Genomic DNA, 24,829 nt, shown 5'->3' with positions numbered 1-24,829 from the left:
AAAGGAGCTTATATACACGCGTGCTAGGAGCAGATGTCTCCGCTGATCGTCATCTGTATAATCACCACCAATATCACCACCGTCGTCGTCGCCGCTGTCTCCGCCGCCAAATCTAAGAGAAAACCTCTAGTCCTGAAAAAGATTAGAAGCTGTCGTCATTAACCCCATCAGTCCAGTGACTTATTTAAAATTCTTGCTTGCTGTTTCTGGACGAATGTATTTAGATCAGGAGAGAGGGAATTTTGATCTGTAGGGGTGTAGATATAATGTTTATATTCTCCTTCACATCGAGTGGTTTTCCAAAAGCAGAATGAAATATGTTGCGATAGCAAGAATTAACTAGGCTATGAAATACGTCATTAGCGTGAAGGATTACCTTCATAAGTGCAATGAGTTTGTGTTCTTGCTGCTTCCAAACGATTATATTTATCTAAGAAGAGACACCTGTAGGGAACCCGGCATGATGCTGGTCTGCCCTACTTTAATTCCTCACATTCAGTATCTCCAACATTCCCCACACCTCACCCTCAGGCCCCTTCTGTCCAACATCGTATCTTCTCTTCTTCCCTTATCTCTTCTCTCCTCCTTGTTCCTTGTTCCTTTTTTCCTCCTCTTCCCCACCCGTCCCCCGACCTTCCCCCCCTGTTCCACCCCTCCCGTTCTATATATTCTATTCCATCTTTCTCGTCCCCCTTCATTCATACCCGTTCTCTCCGTCTCTTGCTTCCCTTATCCTCCCCTCATTCAACTCTAATCCGGTCAGCCTCCCCGTTCTTTTCTTTGTCTCTTTCCTCACCTTTCCTTTGTTTCATTCTATTCCTTCTCCTCCCGTCCCTTTCCCTCCCATTCTTTCTGATCCTTTGTTTTTTTCTTACTTGTTTTTTCTCCATTCCCTCCCCAACCTCCCATGGCCAAATTTTCCGCTTTCTTCCTGTCTTCTGTTCATCCTCTCTCCCCCTTTCATCTTCCATACCTTCCATTCCCCTCTATTCACTTCCCTTATATTCCTTCCCTTACCTTTTCTGGCCAGACTTCTCCCTGTCTTCTACTCTTCTTCCATTTTTCCCCTGTCTTCCCTTCTTTCGTTTGTCTTCCTTTCTTTTCCCATCCATTTCCTTTCCATCGCCTTCCAATTAACACTTCCTCTTTCCCTCGAAATCCTTCTCTTACCTTCTCTCTTCCCTTTCCTTCCCCTTTTTCTCTTCCCAAACCAGTCTACTTTCCCTTCTCCCTCCGCCACACATCCATGTTATCTTAAAAAGCCTTGAGTCTTCACCGCCAGTGGAGGATAAAGGAGAAAACATGGAGATAATATGAGACCAAGAGAGACGGCGGAGGAGGCAGGAGAGAAAAGAAGGCAGTGAGGGGGAGTGTAAGAGATGCAGACTGGGAGAGGTGTAGGAGACAAATTAGAAGGTAAAGGAAAGGAAAGAGATAAAAGGCCAGGAGAGATGGTGAAGAAGACGGGAAAGACTAGGAGACTAATGGAAGGTGTAAGAGACGTTAACTAGAATTAGGAGAAAGTGAAGAGAATGTAGGCAACGGGTGAGAAGGTAGGGGAGATAGGAGAGACTGGGGAATAAAGGTAATTGCAGAACAAAAGAAATTGTTAAAGAGGTTGGAGAGAAAAGGAGTCAGACAAGAAGGTGTAGGAGAGTGCACGTAAGTTGATAGGATATGAAGAGTATATTGGGGAGAATAAAGAAAGAATTGGAAAAGAGAGAAGTAATTGGAGGAAAAATAAGAAACCGAGAACACGAAGGAGAGAAAATTAAAGTTTGGAAGCGAGAAAAGAGAGAGGGAAGATCAAAACAAGAGAGTGAGAACAAACTGAGGAAAAATACAAGGAAAGCATAAGCACGAAAGCAAAATAAGTAGGGCAAACGAGGCGAAAACATACATTTGAACTGAAAAACGAACATGAGAAGCATGACAAGGAAAAGGAGGGCAAGGACAGAGAAAAAGGAAACCATCATCATCGTGGTCGTCGTCAGCCCAGCCTTTTTACCCGCCAATGGATGGAGTGAAGTAGGGTCCTGACCAAGGAAAAACGTGATATAGGGATAAATAACAAAAGTCTGTCCAGTTTAATGGGGCCACACTCATTGACTCACCATTAAGCCCCCGAAATCCTACTCTACCTCAGGAGCACACGTTTTCACACATTTATGCCTCAGAATAGTGAGTCTAAAGAGGAGTAAAACTGAGAAAAGAGTGACAGTGAGAATAACAATAAAAAGGTGAAAACATAATATTAGAACAAAAGAACGAAAGAAGTAATAAAAAATGTCAGACAAGAACAAAGCCTGAGAGCATAAAAAGATAACGAAGAAAATAGGAAGAAAAGGAAATAAAGTGGAAGAAAGAAGAAAGAATTTAAGAATAAATAAAGTAAGGAGAATATCGAAAAGGGAAGGGAACATTGAAAAACAGAGAAGCAAAGAAACAAAGAGAGAGAGAACAAAAATATTGAGAAGTACAATGAGAATAAAGAAAGTGAAGAGAACTTGAACTAATTCTTATAAAATCTTGTATGCACAATGTTCATTCTCAAAACCTCAGTGCAGGTGAAAATGGCTTGTTCCACTCGTCCACTACCGTACTATATTACCAGTTATGTTTGATTTGTCCTGACTACTCATTACCATAACTTCACTTCTATTATACAATATGCCTCATATGTTTCATTCATTATCTTATGCATCTAACTTTACTTACCCTTGCTCTTCGCCTCTCCAGTGTGTGCATATTCACCGTTTTTATTTTCGTCACAGTACCATCAGACGATAATATTTAGCTATTCTATCAGACCCTAGAATGGGAGAGTGGAACCAGGCAATACCCTGTCTGACCTTTCATATCTCAAAAGACACTCCTAAGCTGAATAAAACTGAATTAATATAGAAGTGGAAAAAATGCACAACTCAGACTGCAGTACCCACGCCCACCAGTCAGTCTGAGATCGAAACTTTGCCTTGTGATGTAACCTTCACCTTGGACAGAGTCCTCTCAATACCGAACTAATTTGGTTTTGGCATACCCTTAACCCTTCCACCAGGTTTGGACCAAATAGGGTAAAAAGTGAGCCCACCTTTCCTTGTGACTTTGACATTTGACTGATTGTGCCCCAAATTGAATCCCTCTGTTCTTGCCTTACTCTGAATCCTTCCACAAAATTTTGTCTAAATGGAAATAAAACATTACCATGTTACCTTGTTTAAAGTGAAATGTGCCATGTGACCTTGATATTTGACCTGTTGTTCACAAAACAGCAGGTTAACCCCTTGGCTGATCTTCAACATTTCCACCAGTGTTTGTTAAAATCAGATAAAAAATATTTTTAGCTACTTGCTTCACAAAGTGAGACATAGGCTAGATCGAACTCTGACCTTGCCCTGTGACCATGGGTGTCCGGAGGGGGGAGGGGCAAGGGGTCCCCTTGGAATTCGATGGCTTCAGTTCATGTTCAAGGATGATTGAGTGATTTGAGTTGATTCATGCATTCTGTCACTATGCATTTGATGTAAGTCATGTAACTCATGTAAGTATATGCCTATGCCTATTTGGAGTGTGTGTATTTTGATGTAACCGCACATATATGTATTATTTCTTTTATTCTGTCCCCCCCCCCTTACAAAAAATCCTGCGAACGCCCCTGCCTGTAACTTTGAGCATTGATTTCTTCTTGCCCTATCCTCATACCCTCCACTAAGTTTGGTGTAAATTGGTTAAAAAAAAAAAATCCTGCAATCTTCACCTTTGACAAATTGTTCTAAAAAAACACATCGATACCTTGGCAGGCCCTCAGGTCTTAGTCTAAGTTTGTTTAACGTTCGATAATTTTTTTTAGTTATTTTGTTCACACACACACACACACACACACACACACACACACACACACACACACACACACACACACACACACACACACACACACACACACACACACACACACACACACACACACACACACACACACACACACACACACACACACACCAAATGAAATATAATATCTGCGATCGCAAAGAGGAAGCAGGTATATTAAGTCATCGGATTGAGGGGGTTATGCCAGAGGGAGTGAATGTGTGAGAAGGAGGAGGGGATAGAATGAAAGATGATTTAGAGAGAGAAAATTCAGATTTCTAGGTACTGATAGGGTGGGAGAGAGAGAGAATAAAACATGGGAAGGGATGTGGCCAAAGAAAGGAACAGGACAGAGAGGTATTGAATAGAAAGAGGAGAGAGGAAGTGAATAATAAAAGTGTGTCAACAGAAAGAAATGAACAGTGACTTTATATAATTACATTGTGTGACAATGAATTTGTTTATTAAATTTTTTGGTCTTGTTAGACTCAGTTTTCCACGCTGATTCCAATGGTGTATTTTTGTTGTTGTTTTCTTTTCTATCGCTAGGTTTTTGTCAACAATTGGCAATTGTTTATTTCCAGTCTTGTTACCGCACGCCAATGTAATGGCTGAAGTAATGGCTGACCATGAGGACATCGTCGATGACGGAGAGGAAAGTGATGATGAATCGTACGTTGGAGAATGTTCTGGAGACACTCCACACTTTCCCAGTCAGAAAGAACTGGATGACTTGGTCCGAGATTTAGGACTCAACAAGTCCAATGCTGAGCTGCTGGCATCACGTCTAAGTGAATGGAACTTGCTGGATCCCAGTTGCAAGTTGAGTTATAGGAATCACCACAGCAAGTTTGCATCCTTCTTCAGATTTTGTGAAGAGACCTCGTTGTGTTATTGTTTTGATGTTAAGCGTTTGTTCCAAGCCATGGGAGTGGATTACAAGGCCTCAGAATGGCGATTCTTCATAGGCAGTTCCGTGTAGAGCCTAAAAGCTGTACTTTTGCATAACGGCAACGAACTCCTATCAATTCCAGTTGCACATTCTGTGGAAATGAAAGAGGGCTGTGAGAATGTGAAGATTTGTTTGACAAATATCAAGTATACTCAGATCACAACTGGGAGGTTTGCGGGGATTTCATAATGATGTCTTTCCTACTTGGAATACAAGGCGGTTATACGAAGTACTCAGGTTTTTTATGTTTGTGGGACAGCCGGAGCGATGCAGAACATTTCGTGAGGAAAGACTGGCTTCTCAGGGAGAGTCCCACATTAGGCCTGTGCAGCGTTTTGATAGCTCCACTGATCTCTAGACCGAAGGCATTGATACCTCCGCTACAAATAAAACTTGGTCTTGTGAAGCAATTTATGAAAACCATCGACAATGATGGTTATGCGTTTTAGCATATCCAATCCCAAGCTGAGCGCGGCAAAGGTGACGCTGGCATATTAACCGGTCCACAAGTTCAAAGAATGCTTGCAAGTCGTGAACTCCAGTGTAAAATGACTGATAGTGAAAAGCACACTTGGAATGCTTTCAGATGGGTTGTGGAACGGTTTCTTGGCAACCAGAGGAGACCAGATTCCCATAGCTCATCGATGACCTGATCGGTGCATTCCACTGGCATGGATGCAGAATGTCAATCAAATTGCACTATCTGCATTCCCACCTCGATTTCTTCAAAAGCAACTTGAGTGCAGTCAGTGAGGAGCATGGCGAACGGTTCCACCAGGACATTCTGCTGATGGAAACCAGATATCAGGGCACGTGGACCGAGGTGATGATGGGCGATTACGTTTGGGAATTGTTGCGCAATTGTCATCACAGCTGCAGAAGAAAGTCAAGATCAAAAATGCATTTCTAGATACTATGTACCCTGCATTGTCTCACATATGAGCGGCCAGACCCGTCCCGGCCCGACCGTAACGCTTTTGAGAAGCTAATATCTCAGCAACCACAGGGCGTGGTTTGAACCATATGATAGCCCAATTCTTTAAAATTTGTTTTTGACAAGTTTCATCACACCCAGCGGTGCACGTGGCACGTGACTCGCGCCAAGTGCAACATGTCAAAAATCTTCAAAAGAGGGCCACAGACCAGATAGTTTGTAGTAAAGGCATGAAACTTGGTAGGTAGATAGCCACAATATACTCTAGGCATCCTCGAGGTGTAAGGCGACATTTCAATGCTTTTGGATTTAAATGCCCTCGCTCGTACCTAGCCGACAAAGGCGTTTTACTCGTGTAATTGGGTTGGGCAACAATAAATCCTAGTGTGTCAACACGGTGGTGTGGGATGAGACTTTTACCTGTGCAAAGGACCACATAGACAAAAATACCCCCACTCACCCACCCCCAAAGAGAGAGAGAGAGAGAGAGAGAGAGAGAGAGAGAGAGAGAGAGACTAAGCAAAAAAAAAAAAAAAAAAAAAAAAAAAGGAAAGGAAAAGAAATATATAAGCATAACACAGAACGGTGACTGCACATGCTACCGTAAAAGCGTCCATGTGAGGCAGAAACTGTCATATGTTCACAATAAGATGTGGATATCAGTATTTTATCAGAATAATGCACAACACTGTGAGACACACACATAAACGCAGTGTAACCACGCATAAGTCTGATCTGAATTTAGCTTTTTGGTGTTCGAGTTACTCATAGATAGTACACGATTTGGAAACATATGGCTGTTGATTCCTTCCTTCTGCGATTAAGCAAGAGCAGTCTGTGTCTTCCATAGACTACATGACAAGGTGTGGCCTCGGGTACTCCCGCATCGCTATACACCTGCCCCCCTACCTCTCCACTACCCAGCTTGGTGTTTCTGGGCCGGGTTGTGGCATCCTCCTCGCCACAACTTGACTCATGCGATGTGGCAGCAATACAGATTAACCGACAGATGTGACTTTTTTTTCTCTCTCTGATTACAGGTCCCAGAGGATATCAAAAAGACTAATTGCTTTTTTTGTTCGAGTTGTACAATCAGGAACAAAGCTTCGAGTGTTGTTCCACTGCATCTACTTCATAACTGGGACATGTTTGTCACTTTCTTTGCTGACACTTGGTATGAAAGAGGATCATCTATGGGCACAGAAACATGCGAAGCCACGCATAGTTTACGAATATTAGTCAACAGCGGAAACCGAGAGGCATAAGGCAGACCTTTGTCGGAGACTGTGCATGGGTAAAACTATAAGGAAATTAGTATGTAATGTTTTATGAGTTAGCTAATAGGAAGCACAGACATACAAGTAGACAAACAATTTTCATTCAACACAATTACCTTCTTCATTGGAAAGTTACGGTGATGTTTTATCTTGTGAAAATTACAACAACCGGGCAGAACCCAAAAAGTGTAAGACACTGAGACACATGAATATTCCCGCACTTGTTTGTGTTTTTTTCTGATTTCTGTGCTGCCTGATTTAGACGCATGAAGGGTGAATAGCATAGTTCTCTCCGACAAGGAGAGTATTTTTTCACGCCTGTTTGTTTGTTTGTTTGTCTGTTAGCAGGATTACTTAAAAACTAAAAGAGAGATTTGGGCCATATTTGGTGGGTAGATAGCCCATGTCCCAGGGAACAATCGATTAACTTTTGAGACCGATCCGGATCGTATTACAGATTCTGGATCCGGAAAACACTTTCTGCAAAACTCTAATCAGTGATGAGAAACCCTAACCCAATATGAAGAGTGGTTTGGAAATTACTTTGCTTTTGTCAGAGAGATGCGCTCCACTGAGTACCCCTCTAGTTTATGTTTTTTTTTTTTTCTTTTTATTTTCCAGTAGGAACAACAGTATTATTACACTATAAACCCTGTGTCACCAGGAAGAAAGGATTTTTGCGTACAGTATTTTTTTTATAGGGAGTCAGAGATTTGAAATTTATATTCATTGGAAATATCTCACAGAAGTTGGTTCTTTTTATGTTTTTATTTTCTTGAGGGTTTCATTTTTTCCTTTTTTTGTGGAAATCATTAGATGTTCATACGAAGCAAAATAAATTTTAGATCGTGAGGTCCTTTGTTTTCCATAAGCGTTTCATGCGCAAAGTCACAAAAATCAAAGTGTTATCAGCGTAGTTTCTTACTGATAGGGATAAATGAACATAATGAATTTATGTACTCCGAATAACTAACATAAAATCATTATTTAAAGCATTATTGCTCGAAGCTTGGGAGTTCTTCCAACAAAATGAACAGATGTTCAACCGATCAAAATTTTCTTTAGAAACGTCACAAGTTGGAAGTAACCAAACCCAGTGAAACGAATTCAATCCATGTGAAATATGTCTAGTAAATTATTGATATCGTCACTTCAGCTTGAAAATTTTTATCATAAATGTATTAACATTCCAAGGCTTTGAATCAGTGAAACTTAAACATACTGATTTAGGAAGAAGAGACATACTGAGTGAACACCTCGTTGTGCTTTACCGAAATGCAGATATATATTTGCTTCTGTCAACCATCCTGCCTCCACCTGTTAAAATGTACACCCTGCCTGTGGCATCAGATACTCAAACTTGTTGGTAATTAAGGTGAATAAGTGCCATGCAGACCAATCGTTTAAGTCAACATGCAGTCTTTATTGGAAGTAAATATTGATTCTATGAAACTAGGCAGCGATGTCTTTGATTAATTAGTGTTTGATATTATTCATTAACATTCCTCTCTCTCTCTCTCTCTTTCTCTCTCTCTCTCTCTCTCTCTCTCTCTCTGCCTTCCCTACCCTCCCTGCCTCCCTTTGTTTCCCCTCCCCCATTCCCGCTCTAACTCACCTCCACAGTATGTCAGCAGACCAGGTTGCACTCAGTTGTCTTCCTTCCCATCAACATCCCCAACCCTGCCTCTCTTCCTTCTCCACTTTTGTTCCTCGTTCTTCTTGCCCTCTTTCCCTCGTTTCCTTACTTTGTCCTTATTCCTCCTCTTCCTTTTCCCCTTCTCCTTGTTCTCTCGTTTTTTTTGTTTCCATTTTTGTTATTTTCTCTCACCCTTTCCTTTTTCTTGCTTTCTTTGTTTTTCTGCACTGGTGCTTATGACTTTGCTTTTTTTTTTTTCGTCGTCCCTACTTCCAGCATTTCCTTTGGTTTTACTGCTAAAACTGAACCTTCATGTGTCTGCTTTGATATCTCTATCTGAGTTTCAGCTGGCCTCGCGGCACACTGTAAAGTATTTGCTTTAACTCTCAGTAGTTTTTTTCCTGGTTCGTTCGCTTTCCTTTAAAAATCCTGTAAATTATTACGTTATTCATTGTACACTGCTGTTATGAAAGCCATCGCCAGCTCCATGAAACAGTTTGACGTGTTATATCCCTCGTAGCCTTATGGTCTTCACTGAGTAAACCCTTACTTAATTATTCCTAGTCATGGATGATTTAATTATGGATGTAACAGGTCATTTTTCCCGTCTGCCATCAGTTACCTTTGTTTATCCCAGAGTAACTAATTTATTGAATGTGCTACCTTAACGCGGTTTTATTCTGTTGAAGGGACATTTCTCGAAAACGATGAGTTAGATAAAAATAGCCTTTAATAATTTTTTTACTACTGTACGTCTGTCTTAAATTGAATAAAATTGTCTTCTTGTAGGAAGAGTGTGACAGTGTAGGTTATCGTGTTGCTGATTTTACTGTCCCTGAGTATACTTTATTTTTTATTCCTTGCTGTTGTTATAAAGTCAATGACCGTCACCTCGGTGAAGTTACTGACGTATTAACACCCTCGCAGCCTCATTGCCTTCACTAATTACATCGTGATATTCTGTGTTCCCAGTCACTGGTAATTCAACGCCAATACGACGGATTATGTGTTTAATCTGTTGTTGCTTCCTTTCAACGATTTTATTCAGCATAGGATGAACCTTTTGTAGTGATGGGTTTAGTAAAGGGTGTAACCACTCCCTGCAGTTCTTGAAACCCCTCCTGTAGGCTGTGAAATATAATTGTCTGGAGAGAGTAAGAATATACTAGGAAAAGATGTCATCAGGTTGAAGAAGTTAGAGATACAGCTACTGCGTTTAAGATATACTCATTACAGTGAAAACTACGAACAGGCTTTGCAGATCCTACTCACTCTGCCTATATTTTCCGATTCACCGGGGATTTAAAGCTGCTGTTTTTACTTTTAAGACAGACGATATTAATCACAGGGAAAAACTACAAACATTCATAGCTACTGTTAATAATCCTCTTCCTTGTATACCCCATGTCATGTGGGATATAAAGGTACTGTTTCTGCTTTTAACTCCTCCACCGTCACTATTTGTTTTATATATATATTCTTGCTATCGCCTGACAGATTTATTCGGCTGACGGTGGACATTTATAACTGAATGGCATATAACAGAGAGATATGAGAGATTTTGCGAACTGAAGCGTAGGATGTAACCTTCATTATCATCCCAGGCAGAATGAAGTCGTGTGGTATAAAAAAATAAACCACAAATAACGACTTCGGACTGAATGGGTTAATCCAGGAGCTGTATTCTCGTGGGCTTAGGAGGCTCTCTAGCATTTCTTACCCATTAATTACGTCACCTTAACCCATTAGGCCCAGGGACGTACTTTTGTACCTATCACACTAGCCTTACAGACCTACCCTCTCTTCCTCCCTGACCTCTGACACTGTAGTTTTCACTTTCGTCTCGTTACCGTACTTCCTCCTGTGCCATCTCCCCCTCTTCCACTCTTTCCGCTCACTTTTCACACCATTACTCCCATTTCCCTTGTTTTTATCCCTCTGTGTTGTTTCCCACTCCCGTTGTACGTGCATGCTTCCTCTGCATTCTTTTCCAGTATCCCTGTGTGGATGATGGAAGAGAAACGAGTTTGTGATATGCAAATGAATGTGCCTCCCCCCCCCACTTCCTCTCTCTCTCTCTCTCTCTCTCTCTCTCTCTCTCTCTCTCTCTCTCAGAGCTTTGACTAGACGGGTCGTTCCCTGAGGGCCGGCAGTCCTGCATGCATTAGACGGCCAATCACCTTCACATATCACCATCTGGGCACTAATACCGTGCTGTTCTTACTGGATACATGATGGGGATAAGTTATTTAGGACTGGTAAGATGGTAATAGCTGCGATGTTGCCAGGGGTTTTGTTGACTGGTTGGGTTTTATGAAGGATATATGTTAAAACTGCTTTAGATAAATTTTTATCCTCATACTGTTCCCCGAACCAGCTGGCGATCGATCTGGTGTCGTTTGATGCAGTTCACTTCTCTGCTTCACTTGATCAGCACCTCGCTAATTCCAAATGTCATCAAGGCTTGTCGTGAAAGAGATGCTTCCCGATGACTTCTTCACCACACCCTTCTCCTTATCCAGTCTACCCTTCCTTATCTGCTGTTCCACCTTATCATGTCATCTCATTCTCGGTGTTCTTCTGCTCATTCTTCCATCATCATCGATTCTCAGCACTTTTTGTTATCTCTTCGTTTTCCATCTTTTTCGCATTGTTCTTCTAGCCTTATATTGCGCTTGCCATTTCATGTTATTGTTTTATTTGATTTTTTTTCTTTATTTTGCGTTTTCAACTGTGTTTAATATCAGTGCAGAATATTCTGGTGTTTACCTTGCAGGTGTTGTACTTATGTTCCAAACAATGTCTAATCTACAGTATATATCTAATGGTAATTTCGTATTGGTCGTTAGTATAGGCCTATATAATTATTTGTAATAGTTATTTATTCATGTTTAAGGTCTTCATTTGATAATTTGGAGATTGCATAAGCTAGCAACTGGAAATTTAACTGCATTATAGCCTTAAGGCGGCCGCTTTGGGGAAAGGAGTATGGTTCCAATCGGTTGATTAGTTTCTGAGATCGCCCTGGCTGAAAAATCGGGACTTCTTCGGAATATCCAGATATCATCTAATTATCAATGACGGAATAAAACTAGAGCCATCAAATTTGGTGGACTTACAGACTGTGAAAACCTAACGTGACAAGCACAAGATCAGTGACCTTAACCTCAAGGTTCTTTTATAGCTTAGCTTATAGTATTCAATGGCTGTAGGAAGTTGTTTATTTATCAAAATTGTCCTTGGACAATTTTACGATGTTATAGTTATTATTATTATTATTATTATTATTATTATTATTATTATTATTCCCATTATCATTATTTTTGTTATTGTTGTTACTGGTGGTGGTGGTGCTGGTGGTGGTTGTGGTACTAGTGGTGGTGGTGGTGGTTGTGGTGATCTTATCATTAGTAGTAGTGGTAGTAGTAGTAGTAGTAGTAGTAGTAGTATATACGATATGATTGCTAATTTCTCCTTCTTTCATTACAGGTGAGTATTGTTACCTGATTAGTTGATAGTCAGGTAAGGGGTGTGAGTAGCAGTTCATTTTTTTAAATTAGTGGTAGTCTTGCAAAACAGAGACGATTTAATCACCGCTTCAGCGTTTCCTTTTATTTACAGTCACTCCTGTCTGTCTGTCTGTTTGTGACTATGAAGGGCCTAAATGAACCGGAAGTAGTCTGTAATGATAGTTAAACCAATTTTTTTCCTTGTCGGGTTAAGCAGCGAATTACAGGCACTGTGTTTCTCTTGCGACGGTTATGCTGCTCGACGGTTGTGCCAGCTGACATGTTCAGAGGCAGATGGGTATACTAAGACGACGCGGGTATACGGTTAATGAGCCTTCTTGTTTATTAGATTCTAACTACTGCCATTCAGATGTGTTAAGTTTGGGAGAGACCTGCGAGCGCCAACTGTTTCATTCAGCTGAATGTGAGACATATGAGCCTGAGTGTGTGAACGTGCCGTACGCGGAAATAGCAGGTGAGGAAGAGATGTTAGGGAGCCTTCCATGTTGACAGTATTCAGGTTCATGCAGGTACCTCGTTGCCTGTCCTGGTGTCGTCTGGGAAGAGCGCCTTTACTAGCGAAATGAAATGCTACACAAGCCAATTGCAGGTCAAGAAAGTTCCGTGGCCTTTTATGCCTTATCACTGAGATTATTGGCCTGGGGCGAGGATAGAGAAGGAAAGGAAAATCTGAAGAAAGGAAAGAGATATATAGAGAAAAGGTGGTAGACTAAAGGCTGGAAGGGTTTGAGAAGGAAAAGTTGGATGGAATTTGAAAACAAAGAGTTGAGGGAAAAGAGAGACAAGGAAAGAACGATTAGGAAAGAGGAAAAGTAGGAGATATAAAGAACGATGAAGGTAAGGTATGGAGAGAGAGAGAGAGAGAGAGAGAGAGAGAGAGAGAGAGAGAATGACGGATGAAATACCATGAAGGTGTCGGAGAGGAAAGTAGAGTGTCTGAATCACGGAGTAGGAAGGACATACGATGATCTGTGTTGCTTGAGGCGGCACACAGGATATCAACATAACTCACGCAACAACACACAGGGCACACAGCAAAACAAAGGACAGTCACAACTCAGAGGAGATATCTGTTGTCATTCCCATCATCAAATCGATGATGGGAAGTGAAGAGTATCGAGTGCGAATACAAGGTTATCGGGGCACTCCAGCAGCATGTGGCTTGTAAGGTTTCAGATCCAAGAGGGGGTTGGGGTATGTTGCTCATATAATGCCACTCAGGAACGTATGTCTTTTCACCACCCTCCTAAATGTCTGGACTATATAAATAACCTAGCACTCGGTCCTCAACCTCCTGGTTGGCAATAACAGATAAAGCAATAGAAACAGAGTAGAATCTCTAAATTGTCTCTGTGTACCCCGTGTAAGAAGTATTTTTCTGTGGTTTTCTCATATGTCACTGTAATACAGTAATGGATGTATTCTTAGTTTCCAGCACGACGACGTATTATATTCTTTTCATGCTACCTCCAAATGATAGTATTCTGTTTAGGAGAGATTTGCTGAAGTAGGGGGTTTGATGCAGCCAAGCTTTTACCGTCCCTGCTCTACAAAAGGCCTTTTATGAGATGAATAAGATCGTTCGGAGATGGCATGGATAAACCAACAGAATACATCAGGTGATTCAAGGGGTTAATCACATTATAACAATGACCTGACCCTTGTCATGTTCATCTTCATACGCACCGCATTTCATTACCTGGAAACCCAGACTTGTAAAGGGATTATTGATCAGACCTGTGCCTGTGCTGCATGGGGAGATCGGGGTGTTTTATATGATGTAGGAGTAGGGTTAAGAGCACACACACACACACACACACACACACACACACACACACACACACACACACACACACACACACACACACACACACACACACACACACACACACACACACACACACACACACGGACGCACGCGCGCACGCGCGCGCGGATATGCAAGTGTACATGCAGTTACGTATGTTGACAATGAAAAATGATGATGGAAGTTTTGATTCCGATGCTGTTGTTATCATCACACTATCCTTTTTTGCAGTATAGTGTAATATGAAATCAATCACAAGAATAATGGCCATTGTTATATGATTTTAAAGAACGGTTTTTCTTTCCTCCAGGTACGTGGTGCGGTGTTTGCTTCCCAGTGCCAGTTGCTGTGTTGGTGTGATAGTGTTGCAGTGTCTGGCTAAGGTAAGTTTATTGTATATGTTATGTATCTCGACCACTGGATAAAAACAGTAGGTAAGTTTCGTTGTTCATCGGACCTCCTAGTGCCAAGTTCTAGTGGCTGTATTTGCTGAGGAGCATTTCTCTTTCATCATACAACAGCTTGGGTACCGCTTGCCCACAACATGTATTGAAGATGAGTAATTTTAAATAATATAGATTTTTGGATAAAGCAAGGATGTGTTGGCGCTCTGCCAGTGTAGTAATGTAAGAGTACTGAAACTAAGGAAAACTCAAATATATCCCAGTAAAATGCCACCTTCGCCGATTGTGATACGTAAAGGAGCAGTGGGAGAGAGTTTGTGAATGGAGCTGAGCTGAGTGAGAGCGGGCTGGTGAGCGAGAGGGTGCGGTGAATGAGAATGAGTGACGAGTGAAAAGATGGGTGTGTTAGAATGTGTTGGTGAGAGAGAGAGAGAGAGAGAGAGAGAGAGAGAGAGAGAGAGAGAGAGATGGGGCTGGGGAGTGTCAGTCAGGGTATACAGTATATCCTCCAAGTGTCCTCACAGCAGTGGAAACGTTAAATCACTTTGTTCAAGTAAACATGTCTCCTCCCCACCCCAGCGTCACGTTATATCAGTACTTTTGTCTTCGTATGTCATTTCGCGTTAGTGCTTGCCTATAATGATCCTGAGTGGTAACGAGTGTAAGGATATTACTGGAATGTGAACGAAATGGATAGAAAAAAAAGGGGGGGGGGGTACTTGTAATGCCTGAACAGTGTTGCATTTTTAATACGTATCTTTCATATAGCGTAATGAATATTATTTTTTTTTAAATGTGAAAAGAGGGAGGGAGGGAGGTAGGGAGGAAGATTTTCTGCATGGTGTAATCCGAAAAAAAAATGAGAAATACGTCATAGATAAACTTACTAATCACCAATCACTTTACCGCATGTCTACTGGTAGTTAACAGACTGCATAACTTTTTCAGTAAAACATGTACACACGCTACCCTTGTTTTCTGAGAAGATGAACCCCTCTCTCTCTCTCTCTCTCTCTCTCTCTCTCTCTCTCTCACACACACACACACACACACACACACACACACACACACACACACACACACACACACACATCATGCTGTCACTGTGGTTTGTTTCGATAAATTGTCCATACTAGAACATCCACAACAAATGCCGATGCAACGCAGCTGAGGGCCTTCAGTACAAGGCGGCCACCCATATGTGAATAAATTCTCCTGACTTAAAAAAAAAAAGGGGGGGGGGTCATGGATAATTTGAGAGAAGGGGATGTGAGTTGGAAGGAGGGCAGTGAAATGGCGGGTGACAGGGCGACGTGGAAGCGATTTGTTTATGGTCACCCCTTGCGGAATTAAGGAGCAGAAGGCTGACCGGCAGTATATAGATAATATTATCTTCCTATTTCCTTCAATAAGATTAGTTTTTATATTAACGAAAATCATTTGGTTGTGGCGAGAATAAACATAAGTAGTCATGGTATTCATGGGACTGATGGACATAACACGATCAGCATTTACTGAAACGAGTAAAACATTTTGGTGGTATCATGGCGTCATCAAACTGAAGAGGTGAAGAAGATGTGTGAATAAAGAGGGAAGAACAACTTGATAATGAAGAGGCTTCCAAACCTGAGGATACTCTCACAAGGCAGGCGGGGGAGTAGGAGGGGGCGGGCGGGAGTCTGTGATCAGTGTTGCGTGCACATCTCCAAACTTTATTTAACGATAAGAATACAGGTGCGGTACCACTGCTTTGTTGTATTTTTTTTAATGAGAAAAGATGGGGACGACGACGACGACGATGACGATGACGATGATGATGATGATGATGATGATGATGATGATGATGATGATGATGCATCTCTGATAGTGTTCTCAGCTCAGGAGTTGACCCTTAATGGTGAATACAATTTTGATGTTTTGTGGGAAAATGATTTTTTTTTTTAATATTAATTAGTTTATGATCTAAGGCTTTCCGTCCCATAATTTTCTGTGTAGTTCAGTAAAATATTAATGACGACTTTAAAGATGAGGTGTGAGAAGGAAGGCTGGTTAATGACCGAGAAAACATTGGCCTTTTCTGCACGTTGACGTCTCCTCTTCTTTGTTCTTTCTACCACTGGACAGTTTTGTTGGTATTTTGAAGGACCTCTCCCACCAGCAGTTTAATGATATTAACTTCACCACCAGCTAATGTTCTTGATGAGGTACAAGTAATGCATATTTGAGCATGAATGCATTTGGTTCTTCATCTGAATGATAGTTTCCTTCTTGCCGCCTGAAGGCTTAAGTAAAAGACTGAAGTTGGCATGACTTTCAATGTACACAGTTTGTTTTATGTGTCTTTGGCCCAGAATATAAACTCAGATGGCATAGGCCTTTGTAGCGCTAAGAGAGCAGCTGATTTACTGTCATTATTACCTCATTTATAACTTCAGTTACGCATTGCAAGGGAATACTTGAGAGAGAGAAGGAAATGAGATCTTACAATAAAAAAAAAAAAATGGACTGGGGCCCTGCCTAAGGTTTGCAAAACGAGGGGGAAGTTCCAGAATAGATGTTTTTTTTTTTTTTTTTTATGTGACCGACTCTGAGCATAGGCTTCACAGCCTGATTTCAAGGCCCAGTAGTCTTCCTACGTACCGCACACCTCTACATGTCACCACTTCGGCGCTAACACCCATCGTCCATATTGAATACATGCTAGGGCTGTCTCATACAGGACTGATGTATTGGTTTTAGCGGGGGTATTTTTACGACATGTCGGGGGGTCTTCTGGTAGATCAGTAAAGTCTGATTTTATGAAATTCAAATCCTTAAACTGTTCCCTGCCTCAGCGGGATTTGAACCCGGGTCCGTCAGGACTGCAGGCCAACTCTCTACCGATTGAGCCACCGCCTCCCCAGTGAGGCGGTAGTGAGCAATACATAAAATATATGCATCAATTTATTTTTCAGGTTAGAAGAGACAGCAGAGACTGAGAAACAAAGTAAGTTTAGTTCATTCACAGGCTGTTGAATGCTAGTGTTCCCCAGTAACGCACACCATATTCATCCTTCAAAATCAGTGGGATGGTCTTTGATCATAAGCTTATTGTGACTGTAAAGCTACACAACTAAACTATAATGTACTAGAGGAGTGCTAGGGGAAGGGGGGGCCTACAGCCCTCATGATCAGCAGGTTGGGAAAGTACCCGGGCCTGTTTTGTGTGTAAAGTTGTGCAAGAAAAGGCGATTAGGTAACTGATATATAACGTCCAGAAGCTGTGGTATGCGAGGGCGGAGTCAGTGACAATGATGTCGTAACTCTTCCAAAATCATTGTATTCCTCTCATCCAACATTAATGGGACGTAGGGTCTGGCTAAGCGTTGAGCTGCACTTACAAAAGAAAGGCAACGTATAATGAGAATTGCAGAGAATTTATGTATTATTCTCCTCTGCAGTGCGAAAGTTTGGGAAGATAGGAGGCAACGTGAGAAACAAAGGTGGTAATGAGTGTGGCTGCAACGAGAAGGAATTGGCAATAAAAGTGTGAGTGTGTTGAGTCGGAGGATTGGACGGGGAGGCGCTAAGATCCTTTTCCTGAGAGTGAGAAGTTGGGGAGAGTGTTGGTTAATGAGTGGAGTGAGAAATTAATTGAGGGAGTTGAGTAATTAGAGACTGAGCGAATGAGTGTGACGGAGTTGGTTAATGACTGAGTGAATATCTATCTATCTATCTATTGCCAGACGCCTCAATCCCGTTTGGGGTGGCCACAAACAAATCGCCTCCAAGTCGCCCTGTCCCCCGCCATTTCACTGCCCTGCTCCCAACTCACACACCCCTCTCTCATATACCTCTCCACCCCATCCCTCCATCTCATCCTCGGCCTCCCCCTCCCTCTTCCCCCCTCCACCTCACTCACATACTCTCTTCGTCAGTCTTTCACCCTCCATCTTGAGTGAATAAGTAAGGGAATAATTTCACATGTTAGTGAATGAGATATGGAGTGATTGAATGGCTAATTAGTGATTGAAAATTGCCAGAGTAAGTGAGTGAAAATCTGCTGAGAAAGTGAGTATTGTACATGAATGTGTTACTTCAAAATTTAGTAAGCAGTTGGGGGATGGGAGAGTGAAAATAAATATGTGTATGTGAATGTGTGAGTGAAATATGAGTAGCCTGTAAGAGTAAGTGTAAAAGTGAGCAAACGAGTGTGGAAATGGATTAGTAAATGGGTGAATGAGATTGTGTGCGTGTGTGTGTGTGTGTGTGTGTGTGTGTGTGTGTGTGTGTGTGTGTGTGTGTGTGTGTGTGTGTGTGTGTGTGTGTGTGTGTGAAGTAATGGGTGAGCGAGTGCTTGAGCGAATAAAAGGAAGCGAGAAAAAGCGTGTAGGTGCGAGTGAGTGGGAGTAAGTGAACATGTATGTACAAGTGAGCAAACGGATGCAAGTGAAGAGTGCGAGTGAGCAAATTAAGGCAAATGGGCATGCTTGCATATATGAATGTGAGATACGCGCGCGCGCGCGCGCGCGCACGCACGCACGCACGCACGCACGCACACGCACACACACACACACACACACACACACACACACACACACACACACACACACACACACACACACACACACACACACACACACACACACACACACACACACACACACACACACACTTCTTCCTGTTTTCTCTGTTCTTATTTGATATTTTTAACCCTAATCCATCCCAATGCCCTGGCCACCCTAGTCCACCCCAGGAAGGGCGAATTTGCGCTTCCCTTCAATTCTTTGGTTTCAATTGAATGAATGTATGGAAAGTACTTCTAAAATCCCATTTTTAAAATCTAATAGCAGTGTTCCTGACACCGCCAACCGTACATGGTGGTCGAGGTGGTCAGGTTCAACAACATCCTCAGGCAGATAGTCACATATGAGACGACCTAGTAGACATCATCGCCATCATAATATAAAGAACAGAATCCAGATTTTCCTTGGGTAGGCAAACTATTTTAGCAAAATTTTATATTTTTCCTGTATTTTATGGCGTTCCTAAGTTCAGTTAAATCCTAGCTGAATAGATACAAAGTTCAGAAGAATTATATTTCTCTACATAGATGCCCTTTTGGACTCGGTGGATGCAGGGTCCCGGCCTATCATCATCGATTATAGGGCACAAACAGTTCACAGCATCCACACCCTATCCACCCCAGGGGGGGGGGCACTTTTGTCCCATCCCCGCAATTCCCTGGTTTCAATTGAAAGAATGCATGGAAAGTACATCAATAATCCCAGTTTTCTTTCTGAATTCAGTGGGAGTGGTTCCTGACCATGCCCGCATTACTTGCGTCCATGTGCATGTGTGCTTGTGTCACAGTGACCAAAGTAACGGGATGACTGAGCAGATGGCTGACTGCCCCTACTACATGTTGCTCCGCCGCCGCCGCGCCGCCGTGCTCAGTGCCTTGGGCTGCATTTGTGCTTGTGTGCACGTGTGCATGGTGCCACAGTGCCCATGACAGCAGGATGACTGAGCAGATGACTGGCCCCCACTGCTACCTGCTGCCCCACCTCAGCGGTCGGTGCCTCGGGCTGCATGTTTACATGTGTGTATATGCATGATTGCATGTCACTGTGACTCATGACTATACAGGGGGTCCACAGTGAAACTTACATATGAGAACAAGGAGAAATTAACTAAAACATTTTTTCCCTTATGTGTCCGACTCTGGGCTTAGGCTTCACAGCCTGCTCCCAAGACCCAGTAGTCCTCTTTCATACCATATACTCCTACATTTCACCACTTCGGCGCTAACACTCACCGTCCATGTTGAATACATGCTAGGGCAGTCTCATACATGACTTGTCAATTGATATTAGCTGGGGTATTTTTACGACATGTCAGCGGATGTTCTGGTAGATCAGTTAAGTCTGATTTTATGAAATTCAAATCCTTAAACTGTTTCCTGCCTCAACGGGAATTTTAACATGGGTCCGGTAGGATTGCATGCCACATCTCTACTGAATGAGCCACCGCCTCATGGGGGGAAGGGCATATTTGCCCTTTCTTAGGTGGATAAGGGTTAATCTCCTCCTTCTCCTCCTCCTCCTCTTCTTCCTCCTCCTCCTAATCTTAATCCAATGCTTCTCCTAATCCTAATCCTAATCCTTACAGTAGCCTAATCACAACCGCTCTTTTTTCATATCACTTTAATTTTCCCACTGCTGCACAAATAGCACATTACCACCTTTGGGCAGTATTGTTGGTCACGCAGGGAGCCCAAGTCATGTCCAACTGCAGATTAAAAAATGGAGGCAAAGGAAAATAGAGGGAGGGGCATTATCATCAAAGATTTATTGCAAGTAACTACCAAGCATCGTAGCTGTTAGCATTGGAAAAAGAAATGGAATCGTTAAAACTAGAAATAAGTCATAATGATGGTGATGATAAGAGACAGGAGAGCAAGAGACAGGCTGGGATAGTGTACGAGTATGTACAGTAAGTGACGTGGAAAGGGGGACGATCAAGAAGTGACCGAGGATGAGGTGGAGGATAGGGGTAGAGAAGTCTGTGAAAATGGGAGATGTGAGTTAGGACTGCCTTTCTCATCCCTACCTTCCTTCTTCCCATCCAACTTTTCATTTTTACCCTACCTACCTCTTCTTTCTTTAATTCCTTTTCCCTGCTCCCTTCCCAACCTCCTCCTCCTTCTTAACCCTCCTCTCTTCTATTCCTGCCTCCCTCTCCTCATTTACTCTCCCTTCCTCCCTCCCATCCATCTTCCCTGCTTCCCTCTCCTCGTTTATCCCACCCTCTCTCTCTTCCTCCCCGTCCTTTTTAATCCCTTCTTCTTCCCTTCCTCCTTGCCTCTCTCACCTTGCACCTCCTCTGTCCTTTCCTCCCATCCCAAGGAGGGTTGTCCTCTAAAATGTCTTGCTGCAAGTTGGAAATTGAAATGAAGTGTTGGCAGCAAGACCAGTTATCACCTCGTAAATCGATTACGGAAGGGGAGAAGAGATAAAAAGTACACCTGTGAAAAGTGTATTTTTTAGTTAGTGAAAATTTGGTGCGTGTTAATTACAGTACTTAGCATTAATGTACCTTTAGAAGTTGCAGTTACAGTACACAGATCGAAGTAGATGGAAGGATTTTTTTTTTTTTTTTTTTTTTAAGACATGACGATTGGAACTAAATATCACGGCCATGAGGATGTGGTGTTGATGTATCTCTGCTTGTCGTACGAGGCGACTAAAAGGGTTGGTGGTGGGTTAATGCCCCACCCCGTAAAAAGAACTAACTAAAAAAGCGAACAAAGCGCCTCGGACCCGGACGGACCATACGTTGACGACTAAGGAACGGACGAAGGACATTCTTAGGGTGGGAACGTGGAATGTGAGAGGAGTGAATGATGAAGTGAAAGAGAGAGAGATTGTTCAGGTGCTTGAGGATGCAAAAGTGGATATATGTGGATTGACTGAAACTAAATGGAAAAGGTGAAAGGGTGAGAGAATGGGAATATGGTTTAGGTATATGTGCGGGAGTCAATGAAAATGAGAGGGCAAGAGAGGGAGTATGTCTGATGATAAGCAAGAAGTGGAAGGAGAATATAAGAGTATGGGACAGTGGGTGCAAGGATTGTATGGGTGAGGATGAAAGTAGGTATACAAGCGTGGGCGATTGTATGTGTGTATGCCCCGACAGAGGATTGAGTGGCAAGAGTGAAAAATGAGTTTTGGGCGAGTGTAGAAGCGTGTATGGACAAGTTTGAGAGGAGCGAGAGAGTGCTGTTGATTGGAGACATGAATGGCAAAGTTGGGAATGTACGAGTGGATGGAGTGGTTGGTCAGTGGGGTGTGCCAGCTGATGTAGATGGGAATGGAAGTGCTTTGGTGGACATCTGTGCTTGTAAGGGGTTGGCAGTAGCCAACACCTACTTTCGGCATAAGATGATCCACCGGTATACATGGAGAGTAATGAGGAGGATGGATGGTGAACTTGTTGAACAAAAGGCAATGATAGACTACGTGTGTGTGGATGAGCGAATGAGAAGACAAGTGTTGGATGCAAAAGTGTGGAGAGGGTGGGGGAATGGAGTCTCGAACCATCACTTAGTGATGGCCAAGGTAGAGCTGCAAAGAAAGTGGTTGAGGAGACAAAGGGGAAGACAGGAGGAAGCAACTCCTGTGAGAAGAGTGGAGAAATTGCAAGATAGTGAGAAAATGACAGAGAATAAGAGCATAGTGGAAGAAAGACTGGGAAGGTATGAGCTAGAGCAGATGGAAGGGGTGGAAGACGTATGTAAGATATTCACGGAAGAGATAGGCGCAGCGTGTGAGGCAAGTTTGTGGAGTGAGGAGGAGATGCAAGGGTGTGTGAGGGACAGCATGGTGGAATGATGAGGTGAAACGATCTGTGGAACAAAAGAAGAAGGCATATAGTGAATGGTTAGTGAGTAGAGGTAGGGAGAAGATGAGAGAGACAAGAGAGAGGTATATGTGAGCAGGAGAAGGGAGGTTAAGAGACTGGTGAAGGAGAGTAAAAAAAGAAAGTGGATGAAGAGCTTGGGAGGAATCTGAGTGTGAAATGGAGGGAGAGTAAGAAATTGTTTTGGAAGGAGGTAAAGAAAGTAAGGCAGTGTGAAAGGGGAAATAGTAGGGAGTGAAAGATAGGAATAATAGATTGTTGGTGGAGAAGAGAGAAAACTGAGGAGATGGAAGGAGCACTTTGAGGATTTGTTGAATGTGGAGAGTGAGAACAGTGCGAGTATAAGTGGTTGGGGAATGGCTGGGAGAAGAAGAGATGAGAGGAGGGAGGAAGAGATCAGTAGGGCGGAAGTAGTGGAAGCGATGAAGAATATTAAGTTGGGAAAGGCCCCAGGAATTGATGGAGTGTGTGGTGAAATGCTTAGATATGGGGGTGAGATTGTTGTGTGGAGTGGATATGGAAGTTGTGTAGATTGGCTTGGGAAGAGGGAAGGGTTCCAGAGGACTGGAAATCAGGTATAATTGTTCCTTTATACAAAGGAAAAGGAGAGAGAGAAGTATGTGGTAACCATAGGGGTATTTGCCTACTTAGTGTGACTGGTAAAATATATGGTAGAATACTCATTGATAGGGTTAGGCATATGACAGAGAAGCTAGTTGGAGAAGAACAAGGGGGATTTAGGAAGGGAAAAGGGTGTGTAGATCAGATATTTGTTCTAAGATGTTTAGTGGAGAAGTATCTAGAGAAGGGAAGGAAAGTGTATGCTGCCTTCATGGACTTGGAGAAAGCTTATGACAGAATAGATAGGCAAGGTATGTGAAGATATTAAGAATATATGGAGTGGAGGTGAAATTGTTGAGTGCTGTGAAGAGTATGTGCGAGGGAGCTAGGGCTATGGTGCGAGTGGATGGTGAGCTGAGTGAGTTCTTTGATCTCAATGTGGGACTGAAACAGGGTTGTGTGATGTCTCCATGGCTGTTTAATATATACATGGATGGGGTTGTAAAGGAGGTGCAGGGTAGGGCAGTGGATATGGGGGTGGCTCTAATGAATGAGGGTGAGATTTGGAAGCTTCCGGTGTTGCTGTTTGCTGATGATACAGTGCTGTTGAGTGAAGATGATGAATGGGAGTTGCAAGGTTTGGTGAATGAATTTGGGACAGTGTGTAGGAGGAGGAATCTGAAAGTTAATGTAAACAAAAGTAAAGTTATGGTGTTTGAGAGGAATGAAGTCACAGAGTGTGCAGTGAGGTTGGATGGTGAGGATATGGAGAATGTGAGTGCATTCAAGTACTTGGGTAGTGTGATGAGTAAGGATGGAACTTTGGGGGATGAAGTGCGTGAAAGGGTACAGCAGGGAAGGAAGGTTGTTGGTACACTGAGAGCAGTGATGAGAAATAGGGAGGTGAGTATGGAAGTTAAGAAGTCATTGTATGATAATATTGTGATCCCTACCCTGACGTATGGAAGCGAGGCATGGACCTTACAAGAGGGGAACAAGTCAAGAGTGAGAGCAGTGGAAATGAGTTACTTGAGAGGAGCATGTGGAGTGACGTGGAGGGACAGGTTGACGAATGAAGAAGTGAAGGAACGCTGTGGGGTGGATGTGGATGTGGTTGAGAAGATTAGGAGAAATACACTGAGGTGGTTTGGACATGTGGAGAGAATGGAGAATTAAAGACTAAGAGGGTGTATGTGGGTGAGGTGGGGGGAGGGAGAGGGAGAGGTAAACCGAGGATGAGGTGGAGGGATGGAGTTGAGAGGTATATGAAGGAGGGGGGGGTGAGTTGGGGAGGGTAGTCAAATGGTGGGTGACAGAGCGACTTGGAGGCGTTTTGTCTGCGGCCACCCTTTGCAGGATTAGGGCGTCCGGGCTATAGATAGATAGATAGATAGTGTGTGTGTGTGTGTGTGTGTGTGTGTGTGTGTGTGTGTGTGTGTGTGTGTGTGTGTGTGCCCGCAC

The sequence above is a fragment of the Coenobita brevimanus genome, chromosome 71 (genome assembly GCF_032717465.1).
Source record: "Coenobita brevimanus isolate Jiangsu-jjx chromosome 71, ASM3271746v2, whole genome shotgun sequence".
NCBI lineage: Eukaryota > Metazoa > Arthropoda > Malacostraca > Decapoda > Coenobitidae > Coenobita > Coenobita brevimanus.
The sequence above is the reverse complement of the archived record's forward strand: the minus strand, read 5'-3'. Positions refer to the sequence as shown.